The sequence below is a fragment of the Anas acuta genome, chromosome 28 (assembly GCF_963932015.1).
Source record: "Anas acuta chromosome 28, bAnaAcu1.1, whole genome shotgun sequence".
Lineage (NCBI taxonomy): Eukaryota > Metazoa > Chordata > Aves > Anseriformes > Anatidae > Anas > Anas acuta.
The window spans coordinates 1776038-1798138 of record NC_089006.1 but is presented as its reverse complement, the minus strand read 5'-3'; the positions used below and the strand labels follow the sequence as shown (position 1 = coordinate 1798138).

The window sequence follows — 22101 nt, the reverse complement described above, 5'->3', positions numbered from 1 at the left end:
GCCCCAGCTCAGAGCAACCCAGAGCCCAGGAGCCCTTGGGTAACCCTGGGTGCACCTCTCTGCGCCAGGACCCCAAAACGCAGAGCGTCAGCATCCCCTAAACCCCTTCCAGCACTAAACCCAACCAAATTCCCATTTTTGCCCCTCTCCCTGAGCCCCCAGAGCCGGTCCCAGCCCCGTCGGGGAGCGGCGCGGCGCGGCCAACAAAGCGGCTCCCGCTTGGGCGCTGGGAAGGCAGCGGCGCGGCGAGCACAAGACCTCAGCCAGGCAGAGCTGTCAATCCGGCCCCCCGAGCCCTCAAAAGACGGATTGTTTAAGGACAAAAAAAAAAAAAAACAAACAAAGGAGAAAAGGGAACTTATGGACGTGAGCTGAGAGGCGGGGAAAGAGGGGAGGGGAAACGAGCCCGGCCAAGTTAAAATTCCGACGGAGAAGTTGCGGCTGAACTATAGAGTCTAGACAACCATTCACCGCCCGGCCCCGATTGTTATATAGCCTCTATTGTCTTAATTAACCATTTTAGCTGAAATGGGAGCAGACAAATCTTTTCTTCTGCGCTCCACCCCTCCTCTGCCGCACACTCATGCAGACAAACACACGGCCGAGTCAAGTGCTTTGATTTCCAAACCCCTCCGCGTCCCCGCGCGCGCACACACACACACACAGAGCCCCCTTCTTTGGGGAGGGCTCCGCGAGGTCCCTTGAGAAAAAAAAACCTCGCCAAACGCACCCGGGGAGCCAAACGCACCCGGGGAGCCAAACCTGAGCAAGGAGAGGGGCTCGGTAGAGGTTGGGGAGAGAGGGGGGGGGGGGCGAAAAGAAATGCAAATCCCGACGCAACGTGAATGGGAACAAATGGGTTGATTCTTTTAATCTCCTAATGTGCTTAATAAAGCATTATTGCGATGCAAATTTTATTTTAATGCTGTACATATTTTATTTGACGTGCCGGTAATGTTAGTTGGCTGAACAACCCGCCGCTTTGTTTTGCCGAGTTATTTCTGTTTTGGGGTGTGGGGTGGAGGGGGGGGGGGGGGGGGGGATATTTTTTGAGGCCATCACGGGACTTGTGCCAACCGATACCCCCCTGGGAACCTCTGCGGCACGCTCTTTGGAGGCTTAAGCTAAAAAATAAATAAATAGGAGAGCCAAATTCTCCTCTCATGACCCCGGCGGCAGCGCAGCAGCCCTGGCGAGCCCCGCTGCCTCTCGCAGCCCTCCCGCTGCTCCCCTTCCTGCCCCTTTTCCTGCTGCACTGGGAAAACCCCGAGCACAAATTGGGCATCGTCTGGGCTCCCCCCAAGGAAATCTGGGCTCCGCCAGCGCTTGGAGAGCCAGCCCTGCCCCGGGGAGGGGGGCGGGGAGGGGGGAACCTGCCTCATTTTCTGCCAGTGTGTCAAGGTGCAAACCTGATTGCAAAAGAAAGAAATTAGCGCCAATTATAATCATCATGCCAGGCTGCGGCTCTCTAATAGAAAACTGTCATTTTGGCAGGATAAATGCAGCTCCAAGAGCTCGGGGAAGCAAACACGGGCGCGGGCAAACGTGCGAGCTGGGGAAAGGCGCCCGAGACCCTTCGGAAAGGGCTCCTGGGCACAGGGCTGGGCGCTGAAAGGTTTGGGGTGGAGAGAGATGAGCCAAAGGGCAAGGAATAACCACAAGGAGCACCAAAAAAGGATGGAAAAGCTTCTGCTGGGTGCATCCGGGGGGTCCTCAAGGCGGAGACCCCCGGGCAAAGCCCATGACCCCTCCTGGCACCGTTCCTCGGGGGATGCAGGAGCAGCGCCGTGGGGATGGGCACCGCTGGGGGATGGCTTTGGAAAGCCCTCGGGTGCAAGTGGGGGCTGGAAATCCAAACCCCACAGCTGTGAGCAGCAGGTTTAGGAGCAGGCTGGAGGCTCTCCCAGTCTTCTGCTCATCCCCACTGCAGGAGGCGAGCAGAGCGGGGGCAAACAGAGCACCCGCGGCCCCCAGAAGGATCGGGCACCTCCAGGGAAATGTTGATCCCATCTCAAAGTGGGGCCAGGACGGCTCTCGGGGGCTCCCCAGCAGCAGGGAATGGCCACAGAGGGGTTCATGGGGGGGCCGGGAGCTGCTCCAGAAGCTTTGCCCCAGCCCCTCGCCTCCGCCACCCTGTGTGCCCCTTCCCACCTTCAATCCAGGGGGGCCCCAACCTCTAAAAAGCCAATTCCCGAGGGTCCTCTGGAGGAGCAGACCCCACAGAGGTGACCGGGCTCACCCACAGCCCCAGAAAAAAAAACCTTTAAGACAACCACCACCGGGATCCCAGCCCTTCTCCAAAGCACACCCCAAAAAAAACCCCGAGACCCACCTGAGCACCACGGCCACATCCTGCAGGGCTCGGGGGGAGGCAGGGGGAAAGCAGAGCCCCCCCTCAGCCCAACCTGACACCGAGCAGCCCCCCGGTTTCTCCTGGGTCCTCGTGGGGTCCCCTCAGACCCCTCACCCAGCTGGGGGCACCCTGGGGTGCGGGGGGGCCCCATGAGTGAGACACCCAGAGAGGGCCAGGAGGAGGCAGGGTGCCGAGGTCCTCACCTTTTTTAAGCCCCCCAGGCACGATCTTGCCTCCCCCCCCCCAATAATAATATTTCATCTACCTTATCTGATTAGGTTAGGCTCATTTGTGTGTATTTTGTTGTTTTTTTTTCCAAAAACACCTTTAATCACCTCGCAAATTCCCCGCCATCGCAAACAGAGCCACCACAAACATTTGCTGCCATCCAAGTTTTATTTTCGGCAATCTCTCTTTTTTTTTTTTTTTTTTTTTTTTAATGCAAGAAAGGCAGTTGTAAAAAAAATAAATAAATAAAAATTTAAAAATATGAAAAAGACAGAGGCTGAGAAAACATTAACAAGGCCCTGTGCTTTCTGCTAAAGTGCCTTCATTTCATTATCATTAAATTTGCCTAGTAATTAGATTTCAGTGCATGAATATTTTAAAAAAAAATGTAACAGACAGGCTGTCAAAAAAAAGCACGACAACATCAATTCGGTAATTTTTTAGACAGAGACATTCATAAGCAATTAACACAGATTTCCCGGGTTTGGAGACTTTTTTTTTTTCCTTTCTTTTCTTCTTTTTTTATTTTTATTTATTTTTTTTTCCTTCCAGCCTTGTGTTCTTCACCTGAAATCAAAAGAAAAAAGAAAACCACCATAAACATGGGTGTTGCTGGTTATGCCATTTTATTTTATTTTATTTTTTGCCCCCCCCCCGGCTCGGTTCCCTCCCCAGCCCCACTGAGCACCGTGGGGCCAGGCACCGGCCCCGCAGCACCCGCTTCACCCGAGGTGTCACCGAGCTCCTGGCTCGATTTTCAGGCGTTTCTGCTGAAAACGGTGATTTTGAGCATTATTTGCATAATCGTACAGTTCGCCGGCTCCCTAATTATGTGATCTGTGTTCGGCACCGCTGCAGGCGAGGGGAGGCTGGCGAGGGGTAAGGCAGCACCGGGGCCTGATCCTGCACCTGGCTGAGCATCGCAGACCCCATCCCATCGAGCGCATGGGGCTCGGACATCCCGCAGAGCCAAGGGACCAAACCCCAACCCCACCAAGCGTCCCTTGGCCAAAACCACCTTGACCCAAACCCATCCCTTGACCCAAACCCATCCCTTGACCCAAACCCATCCCTTGACCCAAACTCATCCCTTGACCCAAACACGGATGGATGCCAAAAACTCACATCTAGTTTTTTATCACCGGCAAGCTTGAGACTACCCAAAACCAGCCCCACACAAAGAAAATCCGAGACCTCAGCTCGGGTCATGCCTCCCCGAAATCTCCTTTGCGAGGTTTTATCGGCAAGAGCAGGGAGTGGAAGCAGTTGGTACAAGCGGCTGAACGACCAAATCAAAAGCATGTGAGCAGATTAAAGAATCAATCTCCCCGTTTGATGCAGAGGAAATCCCGCTAATTATAAAGAAGGGGCTTATTTCCTGGAGTCACTCTGTTTGAAGTCATCAGAAACTAGTAAGACTTAATTACTCGACTTTATGGGCTAGGAAGCGGCGAGCCCCCTCGCCCACTCGCCGGTGCCATGGTTGGGGCTTGCAGGGGGTGTTGGGGATGTTCCTCCTGTCCCCCTGCACTGATTTATTCAGACGAAGCCCTTAACAGCCCTTGCATGAGCCTGCGGGGAAGCATTTACACATTTTAAGAGGGGAATATAACGAAAATTAAAAATAATCATAAAAAAAAGCAACCAACACAACAGAGTGCGTTAGCCATGCAAGCTACCTGGGTATTAGTGCAGGTGTGTGGGCTTTGTGCTAGCAAACACCTGCGGGATCAGGAATTTGGAATGAAACCCAAGGGAAGGCGTTCACTGCATCCGAATCCTTGGGCAGGGAAGGGTCCGGCCTCCCCCAGCTCTCCCTGGGCAATATGATGGCCATGGACTGAAAATAATCGGATATTCTGGGGAGAGCATGTGGGAAAAGAGAGTGGCAGAGAGGCACAGGGTCTTGGAAATGGCACGGGGTAAGGTGATGTAAAGGACCTGGAGAGGTGCCACGTGCAGGGAAATGCGTTTGGCACGTGGCCGGGATGGGCTTTGCCTAAACCACCACGGGAAAGCTCCAGCACCCAGATGGGGGAGGAAAAACGTAAAATAAAATATCAGCAATCACATCGTAACGGACTGGGAGGAAAGCTCAAAAACTGAGACCCAAGAGATTGAAACGGGGAAATCCGAATAAGTTCGTTTTTATTAAGTCTTGTCCCTGTTGGTGCAATCTCAAGGGGAGCCGAACACCGAGCGCACCTCGACCGAAGCCCCAGGAGAACCCATCCCTGACCAAGGAACAAACCCCACGGAGCCAAACCCACCCCGAGGCTGACACTGGGGTCTCTGCGTCCCTCGGCGCCTGCCCCTCATCCTCCTAAAGTTTTCGGGCAGCTTCCGTGGTGGCCGTGCCTGGAGGATGCAGCGTTGGTTTTGCTCCGGTTGGCGTTGGCTTTCCAAATTCCTCACCACCTTCTCCAACTAAATTGGTAAATTTGGGGATGGGCAGCAGCTCGAGGTCTCTGTCAGGAGCAGCAGCTACGGTACCCGAGATTTTTGGGGTTTTTGTGGCTCCATCCTGGTGTCTATTGAGCGCTGGGGGACGTGGCTCTGAAATTCTGCACATACCAGCTCGCCTCGGGAATGTCCCAGGAATGCTGCTGCGGAGTCATGAGGCTTCACAGCCAGGAATTGGGGGAGAAAAGGGTGGTTTATATGTTCCTAAGAGAGAGGAGGGCAAGCTGCTAAACCCAGGCTTGGCCTAGGTGGGAAACTGTGCTGGTCGGAGCCATCCCTCCCGAGGGGGCCGAGCTTTTGTGCAAACCAGGCTGGGAGCCCCGAGATGCAAACTCCGGGGGGCTCTGGGTGCTGCGGGGGCTCACACTGGGGCAGGACACCCACCAGCATCACCCTTGGGTGCCCTCACCACCACGCATCTCGCTGTCCTGCTGCTGGTGGGAGCGCAGGGTCAGCATTTCCCTGCTGCTCCTTGTGCCCATTCCTGGCGCTTTTTGCAGAAAAACCCTGCCCAGATGCCCCAGCGCTGTGCAGAAGGCTGGATTCCCATGAATCCAGGATGAGAGCCACATTTCTGACCCAGAGGCATTTCCTCCAGTCCCCCCCAGCACTTTCTGTGCTCCAGGTTCCCCGTTTGAGGCAGGGTCTCCACCTGGCAGGGAAGGAGCCATGGCAGGGAAGGGAAGGGGCCAAGACGATCCCCAAATAAAACCCTCACCCCCTGCCCAAGCAGAACCCGGAAAGCCCCCAGGTGAGCACACCACGGGCAGGTTTTTCCTCCCCTCTTCAGCTCCAAGGTACACGAGGAGGCGAGGAAGGATGCGCCGCGAGGGGAACGTCCCCGCGTCGTGGCTGGGAAGTGGGAAGGGAATTGGGTTTTATCCAAAGAGGCTTCCCGGGGCTGGGGGCCTCCTTCACCACAACCCATCGCTGGCACGAGCACAGCCAGCGCCGTGCAGGGCTCCCAAACCCAAACCCAAACCCAGGGCTGCTTCTCCGTGTGCCACCCCAAAGCCAGGACCGATGGATGTTCCCCTGCGCCACCCCAAAATGGGCTCAAGCAGCGGCCCCATCCCTTGTTTCATGGGATCCACTGCGCTCAACGCACCTGGAAAATAAACTCATCAGCAAGAAAACCTCGCCACAAGCAAAGCAAAGGCTTTAACGCCCCACGAGGGCTGGGCACCCAAAGGTCCTGCTCCCCTTTCGGGGCGCTGGGGACAGCGAGGGGGGCGCGGAGCCCCCCGCAGCCGGCGGCTCTCCGCAGCCCGGCCGAGGTCCGTTTGTCACTTTTCCTTCATTATTTGCAGTTTGTACACAGGCGTCATTAGGGATTCATTCGGTTTCCCTAGCAGCAGGCATTAGTCTGGCTTCCCTTTCCCCCTCTCTCTCCCTCTCTCAGCAGCGCCCTTTATTTTTAGTGTCTTATTTACAGTTTGACAGAGTAACTGTAACCCTTGCAAGCTACTCCAGCGGCTTTAATCGGGGGAATAATGGGTCCTGTCTGGCGATGAATAGAATTTAGGGGACAGATTGTTCCACACTCGCCCGGTGGGGGTAATTTATTTATGTGCGCACTTGTCAGGAGGAGAAAGGGACGGGGGGATCTGTATGCGCCGAGGACACCGCCGCCGCTGAAAGGCGGAGGGGAAGGGAGAATGGAGCCAAACGCCCCGGATCCCGCTGCCCCCCTGGCAGCTGAATGCCTCCGGTGGCCGTGAACTTGGAAGGGCCGAAAGCCCCATTCCCAGGCCCTCGGCACGTCAGCGGGGCCGCCCGCGGGTGCTGCCGGCAGCGGGGCTGGGGGGCTCCAGATGGGTCCGGCCGTGGCGCTCTGCCCTCCCCAGCGCTGCCCCGCATTGCCGCGGCGCGGGGAGCACGTCCCATGGCAACGGTACAGTAGCAGCGGCACAGCGGGGGGCTGGGAAGAGAGGCAAAGCCCTCGGAAAAAATACAGGATGGGTTCCAGACAATGGCCCCCCCTCTCATATCATAAATTACACGGCGGCCACAAAAGGGGGGACGGGGATGCTGGCGCTCCCAACGCTCCCCGTTCCCAAAGTCCCCGCGCTCGCTGGGCGCCTGTGGGGAGGGAGGTGGAGGAGGGATGCTGCGGCACCCATGGGCGCTGTGTTTGGGGAGAAAGCCCCAGCCCCATCCCCACCTGCAGCATGGATCTTTCGCCCCGCAGTAGCCCCGCTTCCTGCCCCAAAAATCTCCCTGAGCGCCCGCTGCCCCGGCTCCAGGCTCGCCCCCAGCACCAGGACCAGCTCCTGCTGCAGAAGGCTCTCTCCCTTTGGAAAAAAGGCCTTTTTTTTCCCTCCCATTTCCTCCCTGCAGCTCCAGGGCCAGAGCATTTTGCATTTATTGCCAATGGCTCGGTGCCTCCGCACCGCTTCTCCCACCCACTTCTGCCTGGTGAGGGCTGGGGGCAACGCACACAGCTCCCCATGGGACACGGGGTGCTCCCCAAGCCCCCCAAGCTGCCAGCAGCATCAGGCCGAAGGAGAAGGGGCTCAGGCTGCACCCACCAGCATCAGAGGGCTCCCTGCTTGGCTCTTTTCCTCCCTAAAAGAGCAAAGGAGCCTCAAATCCTGTGCACAAGGGCACTTTCTGACCCTCTTTGCATCACCAGCACGGCACAGAGGCACCTTGGCCCCAATGCGCCCTGTGCTGCTCTAGGATTGCCCTGGGTGCCCGAATTTGCCTTACAGGACGGGGTCAGTAGGACTGGGTACGAAGCACTTCCAGTTCCTGGGCTTCCAGTGGTACGGGAGAGCTGCTCGGAGCCAGGAGGGCCGCGGGACTCAGCACCCCAAACCTCCTCGCCCCAGCCCAGGACGCCACAAGAAGCACCATGGATCCCCCGTGGGCACCTCCCAGGAGCTCGAACCTCATTGCAGCGAGCTGGAGGATGGCAAAGGAGGACAGCAACGAGGCCTGAGCCACGTGGAAAGCACCGAGGTGTCTTCTCCAGGCAGATGCACGAGGTCTTCTGGTGGCACCAAGGGCCATGGCGCAGCGCTGGGACACGGGAGGTTGGCGGTCACGCTTGCTGATTTTCAAGTTCACTTCCAGCCCCGGTGATTCTGTGACTCTTTGGCTGCCCACGAGCTATAGGACAGCCCACACGATGCTCCTGGTGTCTCCTAAACCTCTCCCCAGGACCGAGGGTGATGGATCCAGCACCCAGAGGTCTGGATGCCGCCCTCGTGGTCCCACGGCCAGGGCAGAGCGCGCTGAGACCGGAGCCAGCCCAGCACCAGTTCTATGGGAGACCTTCCCTTGGCAAGGAGACCAAAAGCTCTCCTTGCTCGGCCAAACTCAAGCCAATAGTGCTCAAATATGTTCAAAAAAAGGCAAAAAGGTGGCCTTCACCCCAGGAACCCAGCGGCTTGCGGGCCGGCCCCTGCACCGCCGCATCCCACCGCCGCGGGACCTGGAGGGGGGACCCTCGCCCGGGCACAATGACTGTCTATTCTGCTGATCACAAGCCTAATCCTCTTTGGTTTTTAATTGGCATTTGGGCTAAGCTGATTTAAACCTCTTCACCTTGTTGGGTCCCCCCCTCCCCACTTCTTTCTTTTCTTTTTGCTTTTTTTTTTTTTTTTTTTTTGGACCAAATAACAACGCTGCCATCACCCAGCCCCCGGCACAATGACATCTTTGTGCGAGGGCGAGAGGAGAGGAAAGGAGAAGGGGAGGGAGGATGGAGGGGAGGGGGGGGGCGCGGCGAAATGTGCCGAACCCCCTCGGAAACAATGCGCAGTTTGTGATTCAGCCTTGACCACGGGCAAAGCACCCGCTTCAGCTGCGCCTCGGTCACCACCGCGCTGGCCCTGGCCATCGGTCCCCTCCCCAGCCCGGTTCCCTGCCCGTCACCTCCACCTGCGCACCCTGAGGTGCCCCCCGCATCCCCCCCAGGCTCACCCACGAGGTTCGGTGCTGCCCAGCATGGGGATGCTCCGTGGTGTCCTTGCCTGTCCCCAGGGCAGTCCCCGGTGTCCCCGTGGCCGCGGTGCTGGCACCAGGCGTGCTCTGCGCTGCTCCAGCAAGAGGCAGGAGGAGGAAGAGGAGGAGGAGGAGGAAGGTTCACGTGGGATCAGCCACGGTGAGGGCTTCTGGTGGCCCCCAGACGGGGCTGGTGGCTCTCAGGGCCGGGCTCTCCTGGGTTTGCAGGGTGGGTTGTTCCCACTCCTGGGTTCATGCGGTACCGAGAGGACCTGGGATGGAAACAAAAGCAACAGAAGCACCTTTATCACCTCCACGGGTTTCACATCTAAAACACAAAAATAAAAGAAAATATCCTTGCAGGAGCCCTTTGTTCCTTCAGGTGGGAAGGACGCCGCTGGCAGGCTTGGAGGATTGCGAGTTAACAAAACAGCTCCGAGAGGTTTTAGGAGCCAAACCCGAGGGCGTGCGAGGAGCCGGGGATGTGGATGGAGAGCAAGATGCTGCCCCCCTGCTCCCCACAGCCGGTGTCTCCCGTGCCCATCCCCGAGCTCCAGCCCGTGCCAGAGCCTGCTCGGCCCTCAGAGTGCGGAGAAAACCTTGAGAAATAAATTCACTTACCAGGAAATTCCCCACGAACTCTCACCGGGAGCCACGCGCCGTGAAGTGCTGGCCGCAACGCACGCAGAGCATCGCGCCGGGGGAAGCCACGCAGCTCCCTGGCAGGGAGAGAGGGGGAAAAGGGCATGGGAACGGGATGAGCGTCAGCCCCAACCCCGGGGCTTCTGCCCCGAGCTGGGTGCGGGCTCGTTCAGCACCCCCTGTCCCCGCCAGACTCAGGGGCACGGGAATTACGAGGCTGGACCTACGGCTGTAAATCCCAGTGGAAAAAAGAAAAAAAAACAAAACACATTTTTCCATCAGCTTTCTGGGGAGCTGTGAGCCCCTCCGTGCCCAGGGATGCTGAAAAACCCAAAGCCAAGGGGTTCATCCGGACACGGGAACACCGGGCAGCTCCAAAAATGATGCCCCCAAAACCAGGGTGGCCACAGCCCTCGTGCTGCCCCCCATCACCCTTACGGATTTATTTTGGCTTTAGATATTACATTTATTTGTATATTTTTGTGAAAACTCTGCTTTATCAGTGGCTTTTCACGGGCTACGCATGGATTTAAACATCCTGAGCAGAATTTATGGGGCACATTTAATAGAGAAAGGCATTTGGGGCAGAGAAAGATCCTTTTTCTGCTGGTTAAACCAGGGAGAAGCCAAGCGGTGGAAAGGACGAGGCACAGACGATGCCCAGCCTCAGCCCCAACCCAAACCCAGGTCCCAGGAATGAGAAAAAACGAGGAAAAGGAACAAAAAACCTCCCCCAGCACGGACAAATAAACGAAGGCAGGGGGAAATCAGCTGAGCAGCTAAGAGCCTTAGCGCATTTTTGCGGGCGTTAGGGACGGGGCTCCCATTCCTGCACACGCTGGGCCGGGCACGCCGAGCCATGGGTGGTTTTTCCACTGGGGAGGGGGAAGAAAGAAAGAAAAAAAAAGTGATTTATTTTTCTTGAAACCATAAATTTTCCAGTTGTTTCGGGTTGCCGTGAAAATTCCCCTCGCGCCAGGGTTAAGCTCGCTCCATGGATTTAGACCTCCGAGTTTCTCATGGCAACAGAGGGATGGGGAGAAGCGAAAAAAGCAAAGCAAACCCAAGCTCAGGGAGGACAAATTTCGTCACCTAAAAATCACAAGGCTCTCACGTGGGGTCTGTAGAGAAAACACCCCAAAATACCTCAAGTGCCAGAGTAAAAAACCGATCAGTTCACACGTGGCCGGGTTGTGCCGGACCCGGTGATTTTCCCCTCTCCTGTCCCGATTTCGGTGCCACGAACCAGCCCTAGGCTAGGGCAGGGATGACCCCGCTTGTGTTTGGCATCGATTTTTTTCCTCCCCTAAACAGCCACAAAACGTTCTCAGCCATAATTAAGGCTGTTGGATTTTTCTAATCCAAAAAAATGGGGGAGAAAAAATAAAAATAACGATCGGGCAGCTGCCTCCCTAATATTATCGCGACGCGTTGAAAATCCAACCTCGGCTGGAGCCACTACACGAAAATTCGGTGGTCGAACCAAACCCCCAACACCCCTGCGTGGCATGGAGCGCTTTTTAATGATAATTACAAAAAATAAAACCCTCGTCGAAAGGACTGGGCACCATCCCCAGTGCAGAGACTGAGGCTAAAATAAAATCGGGGCGTTTTAGGGCGCGGGTGATGCCGGTGGCGCTCGGTGGCCGCAATGCCAAGCCCATTGCCGGTGGGAAAAGGAAAAATTTGGGCGTTTGAGGCCGAGATGGAGACGTGCTGAGCCCCGTGCCCCCATGGCGAGCACGGGGGGCCGAGGGCAGGATGGGTCCCCCCCCTGTGCCCGCGGTGCCGCGTGGCGCTGAGCGGGGAGAGAGCATCGGCCATTTTACGTGTCGGCTGCCTAAAATGGTGGCTCGCACCTTTTTCCCTTTCTGCTACCGTTTCCAGCACGCATGCACCCGCGGGGAAGGGGAGGGAGAGGGGCCGTGGCCCCCCCCCACAACCCCCCCCCCAAGCGCAGGCGAGGGCGCCGGGAACGGGAGCCAAGCTGGAATTAGAGGGGGGGGAAATTAAAGGAGGGGGGGGAGAGGGAAGGATGCGCTCGCCTCGCCACGGCCCATCCGCCCTTGGCTTTTGTGCGTCGAAGGGAGAGGCAGGAAGGCATGGAGGGGGGAAAAATGGGGGGAAAATTAAAAAAATAATAATAAAAAAAAAATGAGGGGGAACGTGGCATTTGGGTGAGGATGGGGGAAAACACGGAGGGGGCAGGGATGCGCGTGGGGCGCGGGGAAATCTTCCCGTCTTTCTTCGCCGACCCCCCTTCGCCCTCCCCGCAATCCCGCTTTGACTTTTCCCACAGAAGTAGCCAACCTCCAAGAATGCAAATGACATTCATTATGCAAATGCATGCAAATCAGGTTTAACTATCGGAAGAAGGGCTCGGAATTTCTAATGGCTTAACTCTTTCGCACACAACCACCACAACAAGAGCCCCGCGTCCTGGTGCTTGGGCTTTGTGTTTGCTCCATCCCTCCCCAGGCACCCCGGCCCCGCACCCTCGCTGGGGTCCCCCCCGGTCCCCCCCGAGCATGGGGACGAGGGACGAGGGGCACGGGGAGGGTGTCGGGGGGGGGGGGGGGGAACAAAGCACCAGGAAAACAACAACAACAGCCCCAACCCCATTGGCGTGGGAGCGGCTGCCCCTTCGTTAAACAACGCCAGCAGGAGATGAGACAAAGCAGGCTGAAACGCAGAATTTGATGGGGGGAAGGAATTAAAAAAAAATGAAAAAAGGAGGAAAAAACAGGCCGCTATGGACCGAACATAAAATCCCAGTGATGCGTCGGCAATGGCAGCCACCAAGGTTTGGCGACCTGCGCACCAGGACGGCGCAGAGCCACTGTCCCAGTCCCTCCTAGCAGGAAAATAACCACCAAAACCCCACCTTTTCCTTTTTATTTATTTTTTTTCCCTCCTTTTTACACCCTTTCCCGCTGTGCTGGATGAGCTCCCAGGCACCCATGGCCACGATCCGCCCTGGGATGCTCCAACGCAAGAACCCGAGCCCTGAGCCTTACACACGGCGTAATTCTGAATATTTCATGGCTATGCTGTTATTGATTAGCAATAATTACGTTCTGCCTCATCCAAGCTAAAACCACCTTGTTTATTTTCTACATCTCCTTCCGATGGCCAAATTTGTGCTGTTTCCTCCCCATCTGCTCAAAGACTCGTTATTTAAGCTAGTTGCTGCTGCTGGAAGGAGCAATTAGCTATGTTAGGGCAAGGAATTCTCAAAATTTTAGCTAAATGGCCAAAAATCAGTTGTTTTTACAATCTAGTATGTTCCAAAATGCAGAATACTCTGAATTTCTGGCCAGGTAGGAAAAAAAAAAAAAAAAAGAAAAGAAAAGAAAAAAAGAAACGTTTCATTTTTTCCACCTGATCCCAGCCTGTTCAGCTAAGGCCTCTCCGCAACCTAAAAATATCCAGCACTTCTGCCAGCCTCAAGTGTCTAAAAAAAAAATAAATAATAAAATAAATAAAAATAGTGAGTCAGCCCCCTCCCTACCAAAAAAAAAAAAAAAAAAAAAAAGAAAGAAAAAGGATGAGAGGGGAATTAAAATAAATAAATCAGCAACGTGCATTTCTTTATTTGTTCCCTGACTTGACACCCACCAGCCTTGCTGGGAGGGCACCCTCCAAGCCCCAAATTTCCAAGCACACCTGATTCCTGAAGCTGGGGGATTTTTTTTGGTTTGATTTTACAGTAATTATCAGATTCATTTATATATATATATTTTTTAATTAGATGAAAGCAGGGAGGGCCAAGTGAGGGTCGGTGGGTGCGCCAGCGTGCGCCCCGTGCCCAGCAAGGCTGGCGCCGACAGCTGCTTCTCGCTAATGACCAAAATGCAGCATCAATCTCATCTCGCAGTGCAAACTTCTCTGATTCTTCCTTACAGGCACACAAACAGCACAGAAATTGGTTTTTGGGCAGGGCGGTAACGGGGGGGTCACTTGGCAAATTCCTGGTGTCACCTGGTGCCGCTGCGGGACAGGAAGGCGAGCCCCTGGGTTTCAAACCAAAAACGGTTTGACGTGGAAAACCTCCCTTGTGGAAAAACGTTAGGCACCAAATTCATCAAAATTATTAATTTTTAAATTAAAAATATTAAAATGGGTTTCTCTTTCCCTTCCCATCCCTTGCCAACTCTATGTAGGAGCCCGCTCTGATCCTGTGCACACCTCGAGCATCGTTGGCCGTGGGAGGAGGCGGCATTTCTGCAGCCCAGAGGCCATGAGGAAACATTTTGGGGACAGAGGAGCTGCCAAAGCCCCACCATGCCCAAAATCCCACTTCCCAAATATTTTCAGCCACTTTGCCTCCAAACCCTGTTGGGGAAGCGCAGGCACCGAGCGTTTATCCGTGCAGGGGGTGGGATGGAGCCCAGCAGCTCCGACAGCGATCCCTTCCTCGGAGACTCCACGCTGGGAAGGAGGAGGAGGAGAAAAGGAAAAATGACAAAGGGAAGGAAAAAAAAAAAGGAGGGGGATTTTTTAATGTTGAGAAGTCGGAAGAAATCATTCCTTGTGGAAGTTAGCAAGGAGGGGGGAGAGGAAAGGCTGCGGGCACGAGGCGCAGCATTGGTTTTTGGATAGGGCACCGGGCCTCGCCCTTTGCCTGCCAGTTTGGGGCCAAAATGTTTATTTCTGGTCATTCCCAGCAAGTCCTCAAAAAGGTCCGGGGAAATATTCACAGGGCAAGACGGGCCATGTGCTGAATCCACCTTGGCCACCTGGCTGAGCATCCATTCCCGATTCCACCAACGGCCCCGTTCAGAGCCAGCCCCGCAGCCCTCAGCCCCCAACCATTTTGGGAAGGAAAACCCCTCCCAAATGAGATGGCCCTGAAAAATGAGCAGGGACGAGCAGAAAGCATCGGGCACGGAGAAAAAGAGGAGTGAACGCTGAGCCCTCAGCGCCCACGAGCACCCTGTGCTTGGACCAGGCTCCCGGGACAACCCCGTGCCTTAAATAAAGGGTTTTCAGCAAAAACCCTGCTTTGTCACTGCTCCCATCAAGAGCGAGAAGAAAAGAGGAATTTGCGGTTTGTGGGGCAAAACGGGAACCGCACCACGATTTCTCCGTGGATCGGGGGGATTTGTGTTTCAAGCGCTGGGCCTTAAAAAAGCAGGAGGCAGAGGCAGCCAACGCAGTTTTCTTTTTTTTTTTTTTTTTAATCCAGATTTTCTCATCTCACCCAGACCCTTTTTTAAAGCCTGCTCACGAAGCGTTCTGGGGCCAGACTCCCATTTTTTTTTTCAGCGGCTGGGGCACAGTCATCAAGAAAAAAAAAAAAAAAAAAAAAAAGCAAGCAAGCCCACCACCACCCTTTTTCTAATTTTTCCCAAAGCCCTCGGAGGCGTGAGCACTCGAGAGTCAAATTTGCCCAGGACCCGCGTCCCCTAAGAAAGCAGGGCTCATTCGCCTTCCACAAACTCCGCAGCGGCAACAAAAGTCCCTTTCAAGCCCTTCCAGACGCAAGTCCTTCAGCTCAATTAGTCAGGCACACAGAGGCACAAAAAAGCCTCCCATTCAGGCTAGAGGCTGGCTGCGGAGGACAAGGGCGAAGAAAGGATCTTTCTCCCACGCTTTCACTGGGTGTCATAACAAGCAGAAAGCCCTCTTACCGGGGGGATTATTGGAGATAAGAGCCCGGCCGAGGGGCTGGGGCTGCAGGAGGAGGGGAAGGAGGCTGCAGGGGAAGGAGGCCGCCGAGGCTGCGGCTCCCGCGCCGGCGGAGAGCGGCACCGCGCACGCTAAAAACCCACGGCCAGGCCCCCTTCTGCACGGGCACGGGAGGAATAATCCCGGTTTTCCATGGCAACCCGCTCACCGCCGGCCCGGCACCGGGGCAGGGAGAAGCTTGGGAGAGCCTCGACCCCGGCAGAGAGCCTCGTGCCCCGGGTGCCTCCCGAAATCGCCGCTGGTTTTGGAGCGGAGCGCCGAGGCCGTGCGCAAAGCAGCTCCAGGAACGGGTGGCTTCAAGATAAAAAGAACTTGATTTTTATTTTATTATTTTTTTTTTCCTAAAAAGATAGAACAAGTTTTTGGAAGGCCTTTTGTTGCTCAAAACAAAGCAAACGGGAGGAAAGGAGCAAATCCTGCGGAGAACGGATTCTGTCCACAAAAAATCGGTGGCCCGGGGCCACCCGCCTGCTGCGGCACCCACCCGCAGCACCCACCCCAGGTCCTGTAGGAATCAGGTGCCCCAAACCCTATAACAGCTCCCTGAACCTTTCCCAGTAACCCCACACACCCAGCTCCATCCAGAGGCTGGATTTCCTTCCCAGGGAGCAGGGGAAACCCAAAAGCAATAATAAATTTGGGGCTCTCCACCCCTCCTGCTCAGCCCCGAGCCCTGTGGGGTGCGAGGACAGCCAAACCCAACCCAGGCACTTTTGGGGGAGGCTCGGGGAGGGGACACAAACTCTCCAGCTCGGGCTGGCGAGCCGAGAAGCTCACTTGGAATTAATTATCCCGTAATTGTGGGGTTTCGAGCACTTTCCTCCCCAGCAGCTGGTGCCTGCTGGATGGAGCCAGGGGAAGGCGGCTTGGCCCCGACGTGCTCCTGCCCTGCTCAGCCCAGGAAACCCTACAAGGAGTCACTCCTGCAAAACACCATAAAAGCTGAATATTTCAATCTTGCCCAAAATATCACATATTTACAGCCAGAAGGAACAAGCGCCTGAAGGACAGCTCTCCCTCCTCCCCAAGGGGCAGACAGCGACAAGAGACACAGACCCAGGGTCCCTCGCCCCCTCCCCGCTGCTCACATATTGCCTTTCAAAAGGGACAAAACAGATCCTAGGGCAGATATTCTATTTTTCTCCCCAAAAAGAGACGTTTTGGGTTGGCCACCTCAGCAGGCACCCGCCACGGAGGTCACATTGAGCCTGGCACGGCTGTGCCAAAACCAGTGACATCCCTCCAGGGAAGACACTGTGCACCCTGCACGAGCCCCAGGCCACCCCCTCACCCCCTTCCCATCACCCCAGTGTAGGATTTTTTTCCCCAAACCCCACATTTTGCAGCTCCACCTGTTTTAGCCCCAAAAAAACGATGGCGTGATGCCAAGTGGTTAAAACACACCCGAGGCAGCGGCTCTGCACCGCAGCGCCCTGCCACTGCCCCTCGGTCCCTGCAGGACAGGAACCCCTAAAAGTGGAATTAAAAGGGGTTTTACACCTAGCCAGAGCTCAGGCCACAGCGTTTGGGATTACACGGTTTAGCTGTAGGGTTTTAGATGGCAGCTCCGAGCCCAGCCCAGGCTGCAGCGGGGGAAATCCCCCAGTGACACCAGCACGAGACCAGCACTGGCCAGGAGCAGCTCCAGCACCCAGGGACCTCCTGCCCTATAATTCAGGATTTTCCCAGCTTTTCCTGCAAAACCAACCACGGCCAGCACAGCCCTGCAGATGGCCGGATCCTGCCTGCCCCAAAGCCCCCCCAGCAAACCCCACTCCCCTCACATCCCCCAGCAGTGGATGAAGGCAGCGAGCAGGGACTCACAGCACACATCCTTTCCTATCTCCATCCCTAAAAACCCTACAGGACGAGCCAGAAGGCTGCCCTGGGAATATTTTTAGGGCCACCCTGTCGGCGGCAGTGCTGTCACAGCCCTCCTGCAGCGAGGCTGCGAGCACCACGGCTCCGCTTTCACATCCGATCACCCTCAGCGCATCCCAGCCACCTTCCCAGCTGTACCCAGCAGCCCCAAAAGCGCCCAGCTCAGCATTTTCCTCCCCGCTACCCCCGGGGGAAAATGCCACCAGCTGTCCCCCCCTGGGGCTGGATGCAGGGGACCCGTCCGGTCCCATTTGTTGGATGCCCTGTGCCACGTTTGCACCCTGAAAGGGGGGCTCAGAGAAAGCCCCTCGCCCTTGATTTTTTGCTCCGTGGTGCAAAAATCAGCAGCCAGCATCCCAAAGCAAGCCCCGTTGCAGGGGCATCGGGGGCGAGACCCAAATCTGGGAATGGGATGGGGACCCCCCAAGGTGCAGTGAGTCCGGAGCAGGGCCCCGGCCATTCCCACACAACCCCAAAATGAAAGTGGGGCCTGATCCGATTCCCCCAGTGGCTTAGAGTGCCTGGGTTACCATAATCCCAGCAGAAAAAAATATTTTTTAAAATAAAAACACTCCCTCGAAACCACTCAGGGGTTTTGAAGCCTGGATTGTTTGGAGAGGGGCGGCTGCTGGTGGCACAAAGGCGCTCTCGTCTCCCAGCCTCAGTCCAGAGGTTTCAGAGATCCTTCCTGACCTCCCCGGGTACCAGCAGCAGGGAACCCCGCTCCTGCCCCCTGACAGACCCAGAGCAGTGAGGTGCAGCCTCAGGTGGCCCCAAAATGCCCCAAATCCCCGGCACTTTGGGGGCACCGCACTGGGAACGAGCCAAGGCAGGGACGCAAAAGCCAAAGCCCATCCTGCATCCGATGCCAAGCTTCAACTGCTCAGGGCTGGGAAAAAATAAAAAATAATAATAAAAAAATCTATTCCTACCTATATTTCTACACCTATACATGCACAACTTCTTTGTGATTGCCCCTTTCGATATCCCATAGCACGAGTGCAAGGGAAAGGCCGGAGACCCGAAAGCCTCCAGCCACCGGGGCCTCCCTTTGTTCCCACCTTCGAGTCCCCAACGAGGCCAGCAGAAAATTCCTTCAGTCAGGGAATGCCTGCTGTCCTCCAGCACAGAAATCCCATTTTTTGGGGGAAGATTTAACAGTTTGGGGCTGCGAATTTACCATTCCTATCCCATCTATTCGTTTTAGCCCTCCCAAAGGAGGGGTCGGTGCCAGCAGATCACCGCGACCCCCATGGCACCGATGGGGCTGAGGGTTCAGAGGGATCCCTGCAGCAAATGGGCTGGGGAGGAGGAGGAGGAGGCAGAGGAAGGCCAGGACAAGGACACCCGACCCAAACCATCCTTCCCCCTCCTCCTGATGCCCCCTGAAATCACCCCTTCCCCACGTCCTCACACCGCGGGCAGGGGAGCAGCTCTCCCCAGCTATTTCAAGCTGAAACCGATGCATTGAGTGGAATTCTGAATTTCCAGCATTTGTCCAGCTCGGTTCTTCTCAATGACTCGCCCATCAAAAAGTTAGGAAAGAAAAGAAAAAAAAGGAAATGCCATCCTTTTTTTTTTTTTTTTTTTTTTTTTTTTGGCTCCAACCACGCTGCTTCAAGCAGGAAAAAGGACGCGGAGAGCGCATCGCGCCATGCAGGAGCACGGAACCTGCACGAGCATCTCCTCTTAACGTCCCCAGCAGTTAGGCAGACACGAGGGAGAGGAGAGCAGACAGTGCTGAGTGTTACCCAGTCACATCAGAGTGTCCAAGCAAGCTTAAACGGCCACACGTAGGCTGCAATTTAGATCAACGTCACGCCAACGCGCGGGGCTTTCCTAGCACTGCTGCGCCCTGGGAGCAAACTGGGGAGAAAAGGGAAAAAAAATAATAAAATAAAAAAGAAATGCCCCAAAAGGCTGCTTGCAGCCTGCCCCATCTCCCAAAGGCCTCCAGGACTTCCAGTTCTGGGCTGGAAGCGCTCGCCTGCCATAATTCAGCCAAAATGTAAAAAAATCTCCGCCAAGATGGAGAGCAGTGTGGTTACAGAGCTGGGGGACGTTCCCGACCCTCTCTCGGGGTCTCTGGCCCTCTAAAGAGCCAGGAGTGGAGGGAAAAGGACCCCATTTTTGGGGGCTTTGCACCCTAGGAGGGATGGGGACATTGGCTGGGCGCTCTCCAAGAGGGGTGCAGGACCCTGGGTGCTCCGTGCCACCACAAAGCACCTCCTGCCCCGTGCGCCCCCAAATCCATCCTGCTCCCGGACAGCACCCAGGCTGTGGGGTGCCCCATTCCCCACCCAGCTCTGCCCTCGTCCCAAGCCACCAGCCCCCATTTCTGCCCATGCCTTTTGTTATCCCCAAGCAAGTGACACCGCCAGGCTGCAGCCTCCGGCGTGCCCCCCGTGCACAATTGGCCACGGCCGAAACCCAAAAGGCGAGCGCACGGCACCGTTTCCAGCCCCGGATTGGCCAAAAAACGCTGTCCCCCCCCCCGGGATGAAGGCTCCAGCCAATGGTGGGTGGCACGTGGCAGCTCGCCGCCGCTCGCCCAGCCATAAAAGCGCCTCGTCCCTGCACCAGGAGCCGCCCCACGAGGATTTGGGGGCGAGAGACACGGCCACGCTCGGTGCTGGTGTCCAAGCATCATGAAGAGCGGTGGCACCAGTGGCCACAAGACTTGGAAGGACCGAGGCACGGTGATGTCCCCCTGCCACCAGGGCCAGGGCCAGGGCCAATTGTGCATCCCCCAAAAGATGCTCGAGCCTAATTCATGGTGCCCAAGACCCCGCCAGACCCCCAGAGAATTCCCCCATTCCAAGTTCCACGGCCAAGGGAAATGAGCTCATTTATTAATTTAAAAGTAACCCCAGGAGCAGGACGAGTCCTTCACACTGCACCCAGAACTCCAGCCTTTCCCTGTCCCTTTTGCCTTTTTTTTTTTTTTAAATAAATAAAAGATCCTGCACAAGAGCGGGTCCAGCATGGGTCAGAGACCAGCTCTTTTTCTCCATCCCCCACAATGATTTTTTGTGAGGTTGCAATGCCATAAATACCCCTTCCCCACCCCACTTCAGGTGCTGCCACCCATATGGATTTTAATTACAATTTTTTTTCCCTTGGAATCACCATTCCAAGGTGATAGGTAACAAATAACTGAATCCACCACAAGACCTTTGTGTTCTCAGCACCACCGCGACACCTCTCCAAACAGGCTGCTGTATTTCACGGCAGCCTCTAAGCCAAGCAGCTTGACCATTAAAAGCAGGCAAGAAGCACCCAGCCCACATCTTTGACCCCAAATCCCCTTCTAGAAGAGAGCAAGTAAAAAAATAAAAATAAAATTTAAAAAAAAATCTGATTCCATAAGTAAAAGAATGGCAGAAAATCCAGTGCAGGGGGTGACGGCCAGCGTGAATTTGCAGTCAGAGAGGATAAATTAAATAAAATCAGGTTCCCTGATTAGCCTCATATGGTTTCATCCCCAAGTTATAAATATATATTTTGTAAATCCCTGATCTTGGAACCTTAAATCCATTCAGGGAAACGCTCATAGACAAAGGGTTAAAAGGAGAAAGCCGGCGCTTGGATGGAGAGGTACTGGGAAAGAAAAACAAAGAAAACTGCAAGATCCCATTTTCCAAATCACCACCTCGGTCTTTCTAGCCCCGAGACCAAGTTGTATCTGCCAGGGAACGAAATTACACGTTTAACAGAGAGAAAATAGAGGGGGGAGGGAAAAAAAAAATATATAAAAAAAGGGGGGGGATGAATCCAGTATTTGTGTTTGCAAAACAAGCATTAATAAAGCGTGCTCCGGCGCTGCGTTATTGCCCAGATAATCCACGGCAGTAACCTGCCTCGATTTTTTGGGCTCTGGGCTGCCGTGGGGCTGCTCACACGAGGAAAGTTGATCCTCGGTGTGCAGCCTGGGTCCTGCACTTCGCCAATTCCTGGCCTGGGGAAGTTTTACTTCGTTAATTCAATCCCGGGCAGCGGCCGAGGGGAGAGCGGCCGCAGCCTCGGCTGACTCAAGGCAGGTTTCTTTTTTCCCCCCTCGCATGCACGGCATCACCAAACTCTTCCTTGAAACCATAAGGAGGAAATTAGGTGCTTAAAAATTAAAAAAAAATAAAAATAAAAAATCCTACCTCAGGTTTTAATTCCAGTCCCAAAAAGTTGCCTTTTTTTTTTTTCCCCTGTGCTTTTTTTTTTTTTCCGCCTCTCGTTTCCTTTCTCTTCTTTCTTTTCCATTTCTTTCTTTTTTTTTTTTTCCTCTCCTTTTCCTCCTCTTCCTTCTGATGAAATTTCCTTTCTTCTCCACATCCTCCTCAGGCGTGTACTGGGGTTATTTTTACTTTCGGTTATCTAGCTTTATGAAGAATTGACACCACTCATACAGCTAGATAACCAAAGATAACAACCAACCCCTGAAGTCTACAGCATCAGCAGGAAAAAAAAAAAAAAAGCCAGCCTCCTCTTCTCCAGGGGCTTGGGAGGAAGGAACGAGGGAGGAAACGAATAAAAAGAGAGGCAAATATTAGCAGTGCGATCTGGAACAGCACAGACACGTCAGGGTCCTCAACCCAGCGCCAAGCTCCCCTCAGCACCAGCGGGACGAGCAAGATCAGGCCCTGGGAAACGCGATTTTGGGGCAGAATTTGGGGAATCAGCACCCAGGAGCTGCCCCTTTCCCGTCGCCAGCTTAAAACCTGGTCCATTTGCAAGCCCAGTGGTGCTCTGCAGGTGCTGAAAATCGAGCCCAAGGTTTTTTTACCAAGCCCGAGCCCCCTCAAATTGAAGGGCTCGGCACAGCAACGAGCCAAGCGAACAGAATTTGAGAATTTGTGCCCCCAACTTCACGCAGGGGACCAGAAGGACATTTCCTCCTC

General features: G+C 55.1%; 1 long non-coding RNA gene across 2 annotated transcripts; it reads right to left on the bottom strand.

Moving 5' to 3' along the window:
• Positions 1-2738: 2738 nt before the first annotated feature.
• On the bottom strand, positions 2739-21574 carry LOC137845512 (uncharacterized). Of its 2 annotated transcripts, none has more exons than XR_011090221.1 (4): positions 21361-21574; positions 9617-9714; positions 8975-9267; positions 2739-3148 (listed from the first exon to the last, which is right to left on the bottom strand). It is a non-coding gene; the product is annotated as an uncharacterized lncRNA (long non-coding RNA). The 2 variants fall into 2 exon arrangements; XR_011090222.1 differs by lacking the exon at positions 2739-3148 and adding an exon at positions 4704-8158.
• Between the last annotated feature and the right edge of the window lie 527 nt (positions 21575-22101).